This window comes from Scyliorhinus torazame, chromosome 13 (assembly GCF_047496885.1).
Source record: "Scyliorhinus torazame isolate Kashiwa2021f chromosome 13, sScyTor2.1, whole genome shotgun sequence".
NCBI lineage: Eukaryota > Metazoa > Chordata > Chondrichthyes > Carcharhiniformes > Scyliorhinidae > Scyliorhinus > Scyliorhinus torazame.
Window position 1 is genome coordinate 47,776,809 of NC_092719.1, and position 17,605 is coordinate 47,794,413.

Below are 17,605 nucleotides of genomic sequence, written 5' to 3' on the forward strand. Positions count from 1 at the left end.
TGATCTTAGCAGGTTGATCAATGTCGAAAAAAAAACATCTCCCCGCCATAACCAATATTAATGCCAAGTGTTAAGCCTTACAGTGCTTTGTTTCGTATGAATGCCCATTTTGCACCAGGATGCACTTCATATCAGTCAGTCCTGATTGATTAGATAGTGATAATCGCAACTAACTTTTGAAAGATTGAAATTGATACAGTCCTCCTGACATTTTCAATTTTTCATTGGTTTACTTTGTTTGCAGTAAAAAGACAATAATGAGGAGAGAACCGTGCCAACGTATTAGATCCTTTGATGAGACAGCCTAAAAAACCCAGTTGGCAGAGAGACCATTGTGGGATTGGAGGATGGAGAAGGAAGACATCTGGGTACATCTTTCACGGTCCTTTCTATCATCCTAGTTAGTCAACAAATCATTCAGACAGTGACACCAAAGTGTTCAAAAAAGAAAACAGCAGCAAGTTGTATTTACATAGTGCTTTTAATCTAGAAAAAAGCTTCAAGGTCACTTGATAATGAATTAAAGAAAATATAGAAGATGTGACAAAAAACTTTTCAGTTAGATAGATTTTAAGGAGGCTATGAAAGAAGGATAAGTTTAGAGATGAAATGTGTGAGCATAGGGCCGAAACAGCTGAACACTTGACAGGAAAGAGATAGTGGGAGATGCACAAAAGGATAGAGTTGGAGTAATAGAGAGTTCTCAGAACTTTGCAGGTCTAGATAGGGCATGTATAGGCCATGGAGGATTTGAAATAAGGAAGAGTATTTTAACTTGGAGGTGCTGAGCGGCCTGGGATCAATGCAAATCAACAAGAGCAGGAGTAATGGTTGTACGGGACTTGGCGAGAGTTAACAAATGCTCATGCCAGTGCAATTGCAGGTCAAGAGGTGGTTGCCTTCTCATGTTCTTCATATGGACGATGGGATTAAAGTAGTCTTCCTCACATGGCAGCTCACTCCTGCTGGCTACGTCGCTAGAGATGGTAAATGAACAGCATAGTGTCATCTCCCTTGTTCCAATGATTTGGTCTCTGAACGGGAAGGCCAGAGGCCTGGCACGTGCTATAGTTATGAGAGACAAAAGTGTCGGGCAAGTGGTTCCTCGTTATCTTGCAGGAAAAGAAGGCACTTAAGATGCAGGCTTGTGGCTGAGTGATGTGTACCAAATGAAAAGGGGGAGGACGGGGTGCATCAAAATATTTGCAGTTATTACCCTGTTAACGTACAAAATACTGAGGTAGCGTTTTCTTTTAACCAGACTTAAAATGAGGGGATTTTAAAATATACATCAGAGGAACAAGGCCTTTGTTCGGATCTGGAGTGGCTGGGTCTGGAGAAGTAACTTCGGCTCTGCTGGGCTCATCCGTTTGGTAGCGATCGTTGATCTTGAACTTGCTTCTGGTCGTGGTGATGCAGTTGGCTTCAGGTATAGGCCGGGCCGAAGAGTGCCGGTGTGCCAGGGCCGAAAGAGATCGAACACATGGCATGTCTCTTTTTATCCTTTGAGGTTTCACGCTCTTTTGGGCGGTCCTTAGCTTTGGACCCAATAATTCGGCAGGCTTCGATTACTGCCTTTGATTTGAGCCAATAAAGGGGCGGGTGCCTTGGCTGGGTGTGTCCTGAGCGGTCTTTGGCCTTGGCTGTTTGGGCTTCCTGGGTGAAGGGAGTGGCGCCAATGTGTCTGGAATTGTGTCTGATACCTGAGTACCAGTCCTTTGTCCTGGGGAAATGGGCAATTAGAATGCAAATCAGCTAGGGGTTTCGATACTGTCTGGTTCTCTGTTCGCAAATATACATTTAGGCTCTGAGTTTGCCTGAATCCTATATTGGCCATATTTCCCTTGAGTCTTTGCAAGTATCCATGTTTCCTTGGTAAGTGGCCATTCCAGATGGCTACAGTCCGTTCTCTTGATCCTTCATCTGTTCTTTGGTGTTCCGGGTACCCGTGGTCAAGGATAGGTTCTATACTACTTTGTCCTATGTATTGGAGCATTTACCTAAGTTTTTAATACATCACACATTCATAAATTCTAAAGGAGCACTATAACATTTCATCATTCATTTAACTTCTTTACACAAAGGGGAACCTCTAACTGTCCTTGCCTAAACTACACTTATGCTGCTCACTAATAACCAAAAAGAACTTATATTACAGTACAAACATTTTAAACAATGGCAGCATCACATTCCGACTTTTAACTTATTACATTTACCAAAACACGAACGTTATTTATCAGAAAAGGGTTCAAAAAGAGTGTGGGGTCTGTTGAAGTCCAACAAAAGGGGCTCGGAGTGTGTATATCGGGGAGCAGGAGGATCTCCTTCGCCATTTTCGAAGTCTAAGTGTCTGAACGACACTGCAGAGCATTGCAATAACTAATAGGGCTTCTACTGTGTATGAGAGGGAATACCATTTTACGATGTTATCGCACCATGTGGGGGTATCAGTGTTTATTTTCATGGGAGGTGTGGTGTCCGGGCTAGGGGTATCGTGTGGTACGGTTGTGTTTGGGGCCAATGTGGTGTGGGTTACAGGGGCCGTCGACGCACGCAACTGTAGTGATCCAACGATGATCGTGATGGAGGTCATCAGTTCTGTCTTCATCTTGTCTTTTTGTTCCTTGTATCCTCGTATATTCCTGGGGGTGCAAGCATAATATCTGTTATTATCTTTGTATAATATCTCGTTTGTCTGTCTGTTTCTCCTTAATATCAATTTCCCATTAGAATTGTCACTATGTGTGACACCCTCATTTTTTTTTTAAACCAACCATTTTGGAGACAAGACATCTGAAAAGAACATTCCTCGAAAGTGCAAGGAATTCTCGCAGTGTGTGGTCGATGCGTTGAGTGGGAGGATAATGTCTCCATCCAGCGCTGAGGTAGTTTGTGTAATAGCAGCAAATTTTGTTTCAACCAAGTGTGTTGAACATGTAAATAGCAGTTGGGGTTAGTGACCGAAGGGTCGCCGGAAACCAAAGTTGAGGCAGAGACTGCGGCAAAGAGCATTCTTTAAACCACACGCAAAAAAAAAAACAGATCAGGGGAAACAAAGACCTGCCAGAGACAGTAAAGAGTTTTAAAAACTTTTACAAATCAGTGATGGGAACATGAGGTGCGTATGAGCCCGCGGCAGGGCAAGAATGGGTGGAATCCCCGGGTAGGGCGGTGATCAGTGCCGTTGCTCCACTACCCGAGCTTGGCTGACCGAATACATAGGGGATCCTCAGGCAGGGCGGGGATTAGTGCCATTACTCCAGTGCCTGGGTGACCTTACACGAGTGGAAAGAGTCTGTAACATATGGACTCTGAGAATGTGCAGACGAGCAATCATGACTGCATCAAGAAATGTAATGGATGGGTGACATTAATTACACATCCGAGATCGGAACAATAAAGTGTATCAAGAAATTCGAGAAATAAAGGCGACCAGGCTCCATCAGAGAATAGGACATCGTAAATCTCAATCGGTTCGTTTTTCTCGTCATCTGGACACTCAGGGTTCCATTTCAAAAGGCATCGTGAAAGGGTTACCTTAACGGGAGTCAGACTCGGAGTCATCATCATCTCCCGATTGCCAAACTCGTGTCTGGCGTTTCCGTGGTGTTGCCGCGTGGGCCATCGTGGGATCCGAATCGTCATTCTGTATCAATCGACGAGAGTTATCGCGGTGCCAATGGGGAATTCTTTGTCAGTAGGGGTGGTAGCTGCAAAGGGCAAATTTTTATTGTCGGGCGTTGGCGGTGGCTCTGGTTGTGGCAATGAAACGGGGTATGAGGGGCCAAACATATATTGGTCGGGGTTCCTGGGGCTGGACCGACTGGGGCCTGGGCGGTTGTGCCATTGGTCGTTGATTTCAAGTAAGTTTGGAGTGCTGTCGCTAGCGTCCCAATCAAGTTTAAGGTGGAAAGTCGTTCCTGGGGGCGGAGTCACGGTCGGATCTGTGGACGTGCTGTCCTGGCTGGGGGAGGGTGGATGTGCTGTCCTGGCTGGGGGAGGGTGGACGTGCTGTCCTGGCTGGGGGAGGGTGGACGTGCTGTCCTGGCTGGGGGAGGGTGGACGTGCTGTCCTGGCTGGGGGAGGGTGGACGTGCTGTCCTGGCTGGGGGAGGGTGGACGTGCTGTCCTGGCTGGGGGAAGGTGGACGGGCTGTCCTGGCTGGGGGAGGTGGACGTGCTGTCCTGGCTGGGGGAGGGTGGACGTGCTGTCCTGGCTGGGGGATCGTGGACGTGCTGTCCTGGCTGGGGGAGGGTGGACGTGCTGTCCTGGCTGGGGGAGGGTGGACGGGCTGTCCTGGCTGGGGGAGGGTGGACGTGCTGTCCTGGCTGGGGGAGGGTGGACGTGCTGTCCCGGCTGGGGGAGGGTGGACGTGCTGTCCTGGCTGGGGGAGGGTTGGACGTGCTGTCCTGGCTGGGGGAGGGTGGACGTGCTGTCCTGGCTGGGGGAGGGTGGACGGGCTGTCCTGGCTGGGGGAGGGTGGACGGGCTGTCCTGGCTGGGGGAGGGTGGGCGTGTTGTCCTGGCTGGGGGAGGGTGGACGGGCTGTCCTGGCTGGGGGAGGGTGGACGTGCTGTCCTGGCTGGGGGAGGGTGGACGTGCTGTCCTGGCTGGGGGAGGGTGGACGTGCTGTCCTGGCTGGGGGAGGGTGGACGTGCTGTCCTGGCTGGGGGAGGGTGGACGTGCTGTCCTGGCTGGGGGAGGGTGGACGTGCTGTCCTGGCTGGGGGAGGGTGGACGTGCTGTCCTGGCTGGGGGAAGGTGGACGTGCTGTCCTGGCTGGGGGAAGGTGGACGTGCTGTCCTGGCTGGGGGAGGGTGGACGTGCTGTCCTGGCTGGGGGATCGTGGACGTGCTGTCCTGGCTGGGGGAGGGTGGACGTGCTGTCCTGGCTGGGGGATCGTGGACGTGCTGTCCTGGCTGGGGGAGGGTGGACGTGCTGTCCTGGCTGGGGGAGGGTGGACGTGCTGTCCTGGCTGGGGGAGGGTGGACGTGCTGTCCAGGCTGGGGGAGGGTGGACGGGCTGTCCTGGCTGGGGGAGGGTGGACGTGCTGTCCTGGCTGGGGGAGGGTGGACGGGCTGTCCTGGCTGGGGGAGGGTGGACGTGCTGTCCTGGCTGGGGGAGGGTGGACGGGCTGTCCTGGCTGGGGGAGGGTGGACGTGCTGTCCTGGCTGGGGGATCGTGGACGTGCTGTCCTGGCTGGGGGAGGGTGGACGTGCTGTCCTGGCTGGGGGAAGGTGGACGTGCTGTCCTGGCTGGGGGAGGGTGGATGTGCTGTCCTGGCTGGGGGAGGGTGGACGTGCTGTCCTGGCTGGGGGAGGGTGGACGGGCTGTCCTGGCTGGGGGAAGGTGGACGTGCTGTCCTGGCTGGGGGAGGGTGGACGGGCTGTCCTGGCTGGGGGAGGGTGGACGTGCTGTCCTGGCTGGGGGAAGGTGGACGTGCTGTCCTGGCTGGGGGAGGGTGGACGTGCTGTCCTGGCTGGGGGAGGGTGGACGTGCTGTCCTGGCTGGGGGAGGGTGGACGTGCTGTCCTGGCTGGGGGAGGGTGGACCTGGATTGTGGGTGATAGGCAATATGGAATTTTTGTTTTATCCCCAAAATCGTCAAAACGTTCTGCATGACTCTTCCTGTAAAATGTGAACCTTGGTCCGATTCAATGCTGCGGGGGAGTCCTCAGCATGCAAATATTTGCTGTGTTAAAATTTTGGCTGTTGCCTTAGCCGTGTTTGTCCTGGAGGGAAATGCTTCCACCCGTTTTGTGAAGGTGCCGATTACCACCAACACATATTTAAAACAATTTCTGACGGGGGGGGGGGACTAATATAATCTAGCTGTACATTCATCTATGGGCCATTAACAGGGCGGGTGTGTCTTAACGGACCTTTCCTGGAGTATCCGTCTGGGTTATTTTGAACGCAAATTAAACAATTCTCAACATAATGTGTGACGTCTGCTTTTAAATCGGGCCACCAGCACAAAGGTCTTCAGTGGGCAATGGTGGTTTCTATCCACTGATGTCTGTGTCCATCATGAAATTGACAAATAATCTGGTTCCTGTCCTGGGTGCGGATCACATAAATTCCATTCTTTAATACAATTCCGTCCTGTACCATCACTGTGTCCTTGAATTTGTTGTAGGGGGCAGGGAAGTTACCGTTTAAAATTTGCTGAAGAGTGTCGTCTGCTTTTTGGGCCTGTGCTAAATCTTGGTTATTCGTCTGTGAGACCTGGACTGCGTGTACTGGGGCACTCTCGGGGGGTTGTCAAAAGTGACCGTGTCGTGATCCTGCCTTTGCTAGGGCGTCTGCTTTTATATTACCGGGTGGGGAGGAACGATGATGGCTTCTGACTTTTATTATGCCATATTTGCGGTCTTCAGCTGTCTCATGAATGTGCTTCAGTAATGGCTGAGGGTAGGCATTTACCATCGGCGGATATGAATCCTCTACATTCCCATAGGGGCATGAATTCCGTCAAACTGTTACAGACATATAAACTCTCCGAATATATATCTGCGGGTGTCGGGAAAGAATCTGGGTGCTGTACTATGTATGCGATGGCTGCTAACGTGGCTGCCTGTGATCCTAAATGACCTGGTAATTTTAGTGATATCTCCTCTAATGCGCATCCTTCACATATATATACCACATCCTGCAATCCTTTTTCCATTATCAACGGTGGAGGAGCCATCTACGTAAATTTTTAAAGATTTATCCGTGGGTTGTGTTCTCTGCGGTCTGATGCCTGCTTTTGTGGGTAGCGATTTAGGAATAAAGGGTCCTGTGGTGTGCCTGGCTGCGATGATTTCACATTCATGTGGGGTTACTCCATACTGCAAATTATCTGCTAAAAATGTGTGTGTCTTTGTCCTTTTTACTGTGATGTACCTGCCTTGTAAGAGTAGGGTCCAGCGCGCTGCTCTAATCTGGCTAACTGAACCGTCCTTTAACTTACCATCTAACAGTAGTTGCGTTGGGGTGTGCTTGGTTAAAATCATTACGGGGTTGAGGCCTGTGATAGATGCGAAGTACTGAACAGCCCAAAAAACTGCGAGCAAGTGCCTTTCGCAGGCTGAAAATCCTTGCTTCACTGGGTCTAAAACTCATGAGGCATAGGCTACGGGTCCTAAACGATCGTGCCTTTCTTGGAGTAGTACGGGCGATAGGTTTGGTCGGTGGTCGCTACTTCTATGGCGTATGGGAGTGTGGGTCTGGTACCTGCAAAGCGGGGGCCGTAGTTAGGACGCGTTTTAATGTATCAATGGCATCTGTATGCTGTGGAAGCCATTCCCAAGGGGGGTCCCTTTTAAGGAGTTCGGAAACTGGGGCTGCCTTGGTTGCGAAACCGTCTATATGGCTCCTACAGTAACCAAACAGTCCTAAAAATGACCAGAATGCAGTGACATTGTGGGGCACGGGCAATTTAACAATCGAATCAATCCATATTTGCCCTATCTCTCTTTTTCCGTACGTGATGACTGTGCCTAAAGAAAATACCTTTTCTTTTAGGATTTGGGCCTTTTATGGATTGATTTTACACCCAATTGAGTGTAGGAGACCTAACAGTTCGGAAAGAAGCGAAATGTGCTCTTCGTTGGTATCAGTTTGTAGGAGGAAGTCGTCCACATACTGAATGAGGCATTCGGGTCGGGAAAATTTGGATAATCCATTTACCAATTGTCGGTGGAAAATGGAGAGCGAGTTGTGGAAACCTTGCGGAAGGCATGTCCAAGTATATTGCCGTCCTTGGAACGTGAAGGCGAATTTGTATTGGCAATTCTTATCTCATGGAATGGACCAGAAGGCATTGCTAATGTCCAGTACCGTAAAATACCTTGACTGTAGTCCCTGCTTTAGCATTGTCTCGGGACTTGTGGCAGCGGTGGGGGCTGCTAATGGATTTACTTTATTGAGTTCTCTGTAATCAATGGTCAGTCTCCATGAACCGTCTGGTTTCCTTACGAGCCAAATTGGGGCACTGTTTGTTGAGGCTATGGACCGAATTACACCTTGGTCCAGCAAACTTTGAATTACTTTTGCAATTTATCCCTCGGCTTGCTGTGGGAAGCCGTATTCCTTCTGGGGCTTGGGATTGGGACCTGTAATGGCGACTGTTCCCGGAATGTTTCCACAATCGTGCTTGTGCTGGGCGAAGGATGCTTTGTGTTTTCTTAGGACCTCTCTAATCATCCTATCTGTACTAATGGCTTGCGGATCAAACCAATAGTCGCCTACTGTGTTCGTAGTCTCCTACGGTGAGCGTGGCGGGGGCTCTCGCTGTTCCAGCCATTTTCCAAACACACTTATTCACGGGGCCAAAGGAAAGTTTGTGTGAACTCATGAAGTCGATCCCTAAAATGTGTTCTGCTGTTCGGGGCAAATCTACTCAAACAACGGGGTGCTAGGCATTAACGTTTCCGATTTGAATATCTACGGGGGCCCTAATATATCCCTGCTGGATACGTCCTGTAAATCCGCTAAGAGTGATAGTGTCTGTAGCGGGCCATTTGTCTCGCTGAAACATTGTGGATGAGTTTAAAGTGGTGCGGGACCCTCCTCTGTCCCAAAGGAACTCTACGGGGTGTCCCTGGACTGTGCCTGTGACAACTGATCTCCCTGACTTGTCCCAGAGTGTGTCGCAGACCCAAGTTGGGGAGTCCGAACACCGTCAATCTGTGCTATTTATGGCAGAATTGTCTGGGCAGGCGCTAACACTGTGTTTCGGCCTGGCATTGTTTCTATGTGGGGGGTTCGCTTGCTGATTCCGTTGCTGGTTCGGGAGGGCATTGCATTCACCCTTTTGTCCACAATTATAGCATCCCTGTGCTCTGTGGTGCTGTCCGTCATGTCTACCTTTGTTTACCCATGCAGGGTCCTGATGTCTCCTTACTGGATTCATATTTGCTTCTTCCTTCTGCTCTACCTTTTTATGTAGGGATTGTTCCCAAGCTCTAGAAAGTCTCTTCAGAACCCACGCTTCATTATGTGTGGCGTCTGAAGGGTCATAATTCGCACGGGCTTTTTGACCTGCTTCTGAAGCATGGGAGACTAAAATACGGGTCCATTTGGTTGTGTTTTCGACATTTAAGTGTGCGCGGACTAAATCTCCAAATACCGTTTTAAAGTATATCCAAAGATGTCCTGTGTATGCAGTCGGATGCTCTCCCTTCTTTTGTCTGCAGTGATTTAGACCTTCTACGGGATCTCCTCTGTTTTAATCAATTGCATCTAAAATAGCTGCCATCATGTCTTGGAGGCTTCCTCCCACTACATTCTGTGGATCGGGTAATGCTGAACTAACGGATGGGTCAAGGCTCATCACCATAAGTTTCACTTCCCCTGGTTCGTCCAGACTGTACATAACTATCTGTTGTCTTACTCGCTCAAAGCAATGATGCGGGTCTGCTGTGGATTGGAATGGTTCCATTTTGGCGCAGGCATCGCTCAATTGTGTGATGGTTAGAGGGGTGGTGTACACAAAATCGGGTTCGTCGTCAATCGGTGACTTGCGCTGTGTGGTGACTGGATTCATAGGGTTGTGTGCTGCCTGTGTAGTCGGTGGTTCGGGTGGTTTCCTTTTCTGGGCCTGGGGGGCTCTATTGTGATTTTCGGTGTCTTCTACATATCTATAGGCAGTTTCATTTGAGTTCCTGCCAATCGGGGCCATCTTCCTGGTCTAAATTTGGTCCAAAGGTGTCTCTGAATCCGTTGTGCACTGAGAGCAGTGACTGTAACCTTGAAATTTGCTGCCTGCATTTGGCGTGGTCTACTGAACTCTGCCTTTGTTCCGTTGTGGAACTGTGGAGTGCTCGTAAAGCTGCCTTCAAGTCTGCGCATTGCTTCTTTAACTGTTCTATCTGCTGTTCAGACTCTTCTCTTACCATGATTGCGCATTATGTATCTTGGTAGGCCTTATCGTACTGTGTCTGAAAGCTGCTTAGGTGAACTAAACAAGATTGGTGTGCCCGTTTGACATCAGCCATTTCCTTGTCTTTTGCTGCTAGCTGCTCTCGGAGTTGCTCATTAACTTTTTCGCACTTGCTAACGTTTCCCTTGCTCTTCTCCTCTTTCTCTACAAGCTGTCTGCGGAGCGTCCTCATGACCTCCTCTGTCAGCACACTATTGCCATCGGCTTACGAACTTTCCCTAAACTCTTGTTGTGTTTCTCAGTTAGGTTATCCCACCAAGTTTGTCCTATACTACCAGGACCTGACTGTTCATTCGAACAAAACTCAGACCAAAGGAGCCATCCTTTCCCCTTTAAGGATTTCCTTAGTTCCTCTTCCCCTATGGGACACTGCTCTGCTCTGCTGGTTGCTGCGACCATGGGTTCCTGTGGGTTCAGAAGGCGTTCCATTGCCTTTGCTGCCATTTCTACTGGTATCTCTTTTCTGTATCCTAAATTTGGGACAGGGGGGAATAGGGCGGTGATACAAACAGTGGGTATGGCCTTAGCTATTTTCCGGTTCACAAAACTCCCGATAGTTTTACGCAACAAAATCTAATGAGTTTACCTTATATCCATGTTAGTACGCATGCAAATTACTTCACACTTCCGAATCTTGGAGGTTTGATCAAAACGGGTCTTACACTTATGGTTTCTTTCACTTTTCCAATTGGGTTTCTAATTCAACGTTTTGTGGGTTCTCTCAGAGTGATCACTTCTAGGTCAAGTCCCGTCAGATGTCGCCAATCGGCACCCGAAACGCCAATACTGTTGCTCTATTAATACTGAGTGGGATACTATCCCACCAGCTTCACCAATAATGTTGCCAAGTAATAATGATGATATTGTTTTTCAGAGTCGCCAGGTATCAAATGATACCACCACAAGGTTCAACCGGATATTGGTCAAAGACCCAACAACCAGTCAGTTAGTTCAAGTTCAATAATAGTTTATTTACACCTGCAACTTAAAAACACTACAAGCTAAATTATACCTAACGCTACAACAACCTGTACTTAACTTCAGGCACCCGGCTTTGGCAGAGAAACATTTTCAGGGAACTATGTACGTGGACACCGAGATCTCTCTGCTCATCCACACTGCCAAGAATCTTACCATTAGCCCAGTACTCTGTCTTCCTGTTATTCCTTCCAAAATTAATCACGTCACACTTTTCTGCATTAAACTCCATTTGCCACCTCTCAGCCCAGCGCTGCAGCTTATCTATGTCCCTCTTTAACTTGTAACATCCTTCCGCACTGTTCACAACTTCACCAACTTTTGTGTCATCTGTAAATTTACTCACCCATCCTTCTACACCCTCCTCCAGGTCATTTATAAACATGACAAACAGCAGTGGCCCCAAAACAGATCCTTGTGGTACACCACTAGTAACTGGACTCCAGTCTGAACATTTCCCATCAACCACCACCCTTTGTCTTCTTCCAGCTAGCCAATTTCTGATCCAAACTGCTAAATCACCCTCAATCCCATGCCTCTGTATTTTCTGCAGTAGCCTACCATGGGGAACCTTATCAAATGCTTTACTGAAATCCATATACACCACATCAACTACTTTACCCTCATCCACTTGTTTGGTCACCTTCTCAAAGAACTCAATAAGGTTTGTGAGGCACGACCCACCCTTCACAAAACCATGTTGACTATCTCTAATCAAATTATTCCTTTCCAGATGATTATACATCCTATCTCTTACAAACCTTTCCAAGATTTTGCCCACAACAGAAGTAAGGCTCACTGGTCTATAGTTACCGGGGTTGTCTCTACTCCCCTTCTTGAACAAGTGGACAACATTTGCTATCCTCCAGTCTTCTGGCAATATTCCTGTAGACAAACATGACTTAAAGATCAAAGCCAAAGGCTCAGCAATCTCCTCCCTAGCTTCCCAGAGAATCCTAGGATAAATCCCATCTGGCTCAGGGGACTTATCTATTTTCACACTTTCCAGAATTGCTAACACCTCCTCCTTATGAACCTTAAGCCCTTCTAGTCTAGTAGCCTGAATCTCTGTATTCTCCTCGACAACATTGTCTTTTTCCTGTGCGAACACTGACGAAAAATATTCATTTAGCACCGCTCCTATCTCCTCGGACTCCACGCACAACTTCCCACTACTGTCCTTGACTTGCCCTACTCTTACCCTAGTCATTCGTTTATTTCTGACCTATCTATAGAAAGCTTTAGGGTTATCCTTGATCCTACCTGCAAAGATTTCTCATGTCCCCTCCTGGCTTTTCTTAGCTCTCTCTTTAGGTCCTTCCGAGCTAACTTGTAACTCTCGAGTGCCCTAACTGAACCTTCATGTCTCATCTTTACATAAGCCTCCTTCTTCCTCTTGACAAGTGTTTTGACTGCTTTAGTAAACCGCGGTTCCCTTGCTCGACCATTTCCTCCCTGCCTGACAGGTACATACTTATCAAAGACACGCAGTAGGTGTTCCTTGAACAACCTCCACATTTCCATTGTGCCCATCCCCTGCAGTTTTCCTCTCCATCCGATGCATCCAAAGTCTTGCCTCATCACATCATAATTGCCTTTCCCCCAGATATAACTCTTGCCCTGCGGTATATACCTATCCCTTTCCATCACTAAAGTAAACTTAATCGAATTGTGGTCACTATCACCAAAGTGCTCACCTACTTCCAAATCGAACACCTGTCCTGATCCATTTCCCAGTACCAAATCCAATATGGCCTCGCCTCTCATTGCCTATCTACATACTGTGTCAGGAAACCCTCCTGCACACATCGGACAAAAACAGACCCATCTAAAGTACTCGAACTATAACGTTTCCAGTCAATATTTGGAAAGTTAAAGTCCCCCATAACAACTACGCTGTTGCTTTCGCTCCTGTCCAGAATCATCTTTGCAATCCTTTCCTCTACATCTCTGGAACTTTTCAGAGGCCTATAGAAAACCCCTAACAGGGTGACCTCTCCTTTCCTGTTTCTAACCTCAGCCCATACTACCTCAGTAGACGTGTCCTCATCAAACGTCCTTTCTGCCACCGTAATACTGTCCTTGACTAACAATGCCACGCTGCCCCCTCTTTTACCACCTTCCCTGAGCTTACTAAAATATCTAAACGCCGGCACCTGCAACAACCATTCCTGTCCCTGCTCTATTCATGTCTCTGAAATGGCCACAACATCGAAGTCCCAGGTACCAATCCATGCCGCAAGTTCACCCACCTTATTTCGGATGCTCCTGGCATTGAAGAAGGCACACTTTAAACCACCTTCCTACCTGCTGGTACACTCCTGCAACTTTGAAACCTTACTCATGACCTCACTGCTCTCAACCTCCTGTATACTGGAGCTACAATTCAGGTTCCCAAGCCCCTGCTGAACTAGTTGAAACCCTCCCGAAGAGCATTAGAAAATTTCCCCCCCATGATATTGGTACCCCTCTGGTCCAGGTGTCGACCATTCCGTTTGTAGAGGTCCCACCGACCCCAGAATGAGCCCCAATTATCCAGAAATCTGAAACCCTCCCTCCTGCACCATCCCTGTAGCCACATGTTCAACTCCTCTCTCTCCCTATTCCTCGTCTCACTATCACGTGGCACGGGTAACTACCCAGAGATAATAACTCTGTTTGTTCTAGATCTAAGTTTCCACCCTAGCTCCCTGAATTCTTGCCTTACATCCCTATCCCTTTTCCTACCTATGTCGTTGGTACCTCTGTGGACCACGACTTGGGGCTGCTCCGCCTCCCCCTTAAGGATCCCGAAAACACGATCCGAGACATCACGCACCCTGGCACCTGGGAGGCAACACACCACCCGAGAGTCTCTCTCGTTCCCACAGAATCTCCTATCTATCCCCCTAAATATGGAGTCTCCAATGACTAATGCTCTACTCCTCTGCCCCCTTCCCTTCTGAGCAACAGGGACAGACTCTGTGCCAGAGACCTGTACCCCATGGCTTACCCCTGGTAAGTCATCACCCGCAACAGTATCCAAAGCGGTATACTTGTCACTAAGGGGAACGACCACAGGGGATCCCTGTACTAACTGCTTCCTCCCAGCCCCTCTCACCATCACCCATCTATCTTGATTCTTCGGAGTAACTACATCCCTGAAGCTTCTATCTATGACCATCTCTGCCTCCCGAATGATCCGAAGTTCATCCAGCTCCAGCTCCAGTTCCCTAAAGCGGTTTCTGAGGAGCTGGAGATGGGTGCACTTCCCACAGATGAAATCAGCAGGGACACTGACGGCGTTCCTCACCTCAAACATTCTGCAGGAGGAACATTGCACTACCTTCCCTGCCATCCCCTCTAGATAAAAAAAGAAAAAGAAAGAAAGAGATTACCTGTTATTCACTCCTCTTCTCAGCAAGCACTCACTCAGCAACCTCTGCGCCCCGCACAATAACACCTGAGGGAAAATAAAATAAAAACTACTTACCAGTCACCAGCCAGTCGTTTACCTGGAGGCTGTGACATTACGGTCCAACTTCTTTCGACTTCTACCTGCCCTCGAGCCTTCCTCTCGGCTGGGATCCTTACAGCGGTTGTTGTTGTTTTTCGGTTAGAGGAGGGGGTAGGGAAGGAAACACTGAAGAAGTGTTTTGGGTTTAAGTGTCACTTGACAACAGCTCCTCCACAAACCACCTTCAGGTTAGGGTGAGCACACGGACGTATGCAAATTTCCCCGGCAACAGCCAATCAGCCGCTCCGCTCTACTGCCCTCTGCTGGATGCTTGTCTTCACTTGAACAGCTAGGGTCTCTTGCTGAGGTACACCTTCAAGTTAGGGTTCGGATCTAGAGTGGCTGGGTCTGGAGAAGTAACTTCGGCTCTGCTGAGCTCATCCGTCTTGTAGCGATCGTGGTTCCTGAACTTGCTTCTGGTCGTGGTGCTGCAGTTGGCTTCAAGTATAGGCCGGGCCGAAGAGTGCCGGTGTGCCAGGGCCAAAAGAGATCGAACACATGGCATGTCTCTTTTTATCCTTCAGGGTTTCGCGCTCTTTTGGGCGGTCCTTAGCTTTGGATGCAATAATTCGGCAGGCTTCGATTACTGCCTTCGATTTGAGCCAATAAAGGGCGGGTGCCTTGATGGCTGGGCGTGTCCAGAGCAGTCATTGACCTTGGCTGGTTGGGCTTCCTGGGTGAAGGGAGTGGCGCCAATGTGTCTGGAATTGTATCTGACACCCGAGTACCAGTCCTTTGCCCTGGGGAAATGGGTCATTAGAATGCAAATCAGCTAGGGGTTTCAATACTGTCTGGTTCTCTGTTAGCAAATATACATTTAGGCTCGGAGTTTGCCTGACTCCTGTATTGGCCATATTTCGCTTGAGTCTTTGCAAGTATCCATGTTTCCTTGGTAAGTGGCCATCTCAGATGGCTACAAGAGCCCTCAGGTAAACTTCTTGTCACAGGTGCCTGGCATTCTGCAGCTCCCGACATCGGTTTCCTCAACCAGGTCTTGCAGGTTATATTCTGAAATTGCGATGTCTTCTCATCTTGCCCGGCTATCTTGATAACTGTGTGTGTCTGTTGCCCCTCCACCAGATGTTGTTAAAAAGTGGCAGGAAATACTCATGAGGCATGCCAAAAAATTACTTGACAAGCAAGTGAGTAGGCCGAGGCCAGCTCCTTCATTACCCGTGACTACCGTGTTCAGCCACCACTGTTTTTAAATGACGCACTCTAATTTTCATGCAATCCAGCAAACTACTCCAATTGTACAGCAGATTTGTGCTAATGACATCTCGAAATTGTATACAGATGTGCAAATCCAGGTGCAGGCCGACTTTGAGTAAGTATTTGCCTCTGTTGATGTGTGCAGTCAATGCACGGTGCAGGGAATATAAATACCATTCCAGATGACACGCCTTTTTCTCAGGGTGTCAAAACAATGCAAATTACTGCATTGAAATTCTAAGCCTAAAACATTCACTCCTAAACTTCCCCAGCACGCAAAGATCAAACCAACAAATCACGTAAGTATGATTCACAAAAATTAAGAAGGTTGACTCATAATTAAGTTGTAAAACAGCTTATTCACTGAAAATAATTGCACTTGCAGAAGTCCATCGAGGGAATTAATTGCTGCCTTTGAGTACAAGTTAAAGCTGAATAATTTGTGGAAACATTGAAATGTATTTTGGGCTCTGACATTTGGACAGTAAAGGTTTTGCTGGTCTGTTGATCCAATCCCGTTCAGCCACTTTGCCATCCAATGTTGCCCTTGCAACATTCATGTAATCTCTTAGGAAAGGAAGGAAAAGAAGCAGACAAAAAAAAACTAAACCTAGGGAAATAATATTTTGGAACTGGTTTCTGCCAGTAACTTCTACCAAAAATCAATGACCTTCTGACATCAAACTTTCGACGCACCTCACCGTGGTCTTCAGTCCCCAGATTCCAATTCACTCAACTTAGCTCTTCCGGCATCCCCCCTCCTTACTCCACCCCTTTGGGTTAGTCACCCTCAGGCCCGAACCCTGACACGGGCAACCTGACACCCATGCACCTTGGTATTGCCAGCCTGGTACCCTGGCAGTGCCCCTACCAGCCTGTCAGTGCCACTGTGACACAGGGGCCTCTTGAGGGATTCAATGGCCTTGGCCGACACCAAGTCAGGCACGACAAGGTGGTAAATTGCCCTCTATCATTTTAAATATTTCAAACATGCTTCTCTAAAGAGTTCCAGATCCTTGAATTTATGATAACTAAGAGATTTTAAACTTGGTATTAATCTATTGATTCTATTTTGAATCTCTCTCACGGATTCATTGTCCCCACTGTGTGACTTGACCAGAACTAATGACTAATGACACATGGACCCAGAGTTTAAATGCTAACATATTTATGGAATAATTCCTGAAGATGGGAGCCATATAAGTCTGAATGACTATATGATTGCTATGGAAAATGAGCGTCTAGCACGCATTTGATTTTCATTTCCCAGGAACCCGACATTGGCAGCGGAATTAGAGCTGGGTCCTGCAAGTAATGATAAACTGCATTAATAAACAAGGATCACACAGCAGACTTATAGTTAATAATAAAGGCAGCAGTTATGGGAAACAGATGGAACATCAATGAAGCTTGAAGTTTATGGTCAGTTGGAGAAACTAAATAATTGAATTCACCAAGGCCTGCCATCATGCCTCTCCAGATGGAAGAGCAGGAAAATGCTCCTTGTTCTAATTCACAGGTTATAACATTGGCTATGATCCATTGTTCAGGAACTGAGGCTTACAAAGTGCCAACCTAACCCTCTGTGCCCAGATGTGTTGTCCGACATCATATCCCAGCAGTTAACTAATGAGACTCATTATGCAGACATATTTGGTGGGCTACATACGTCCAGCAAAGTACTCAGATCTTTGATTCCAAGTGAGTATCTAAACAATGATTAACTTTTCAGTTGCAATAAGCAATATGAGAGTTGAAATCAGACTGTGTCTATTAGGAATCAGCATATCAAAATCTTGCTGTGAGGTCCCGGATACTTTAATGAAATTGCTAAACTGTTTAAAATAAAAGTGTGTCACTGATATCATATGGCATTATTTCAACCTTTCCCCTTTGAGAACTGTAATTGTTATTTCAGCATCTGGGGCGAGATTCTCCGACCCCCCCGTCGGGTCGGAGAATCGGCGGGGGCTGGCGTGAATCCCGCCCCCGCCG

The 17,605-nt window shown here is 48.1% G+C and overlaps 1 long non-coding RNA gene across 1 annotated transcript in view; it reads right to left on the reverse strand.

Moving 5' to 3' along the window:
* Positions 1-502: 502 nt before the first annotated feature.
* The window catches only part of LOC140387687 (uncharacterized), a 40,377-nt gene continuing 23,274 nt past the window's right edge, over positions 503-17,605 (reverse strand). The window contains exon 3 of the long non-coding RNA XR_011933945.1: positions 503-2,642. This is a non-coding gene — a long non-coding RNA (uncharacterized lncRNA). The remainder of the gene's footprint in view (positions 2,643-17,605) is intronic.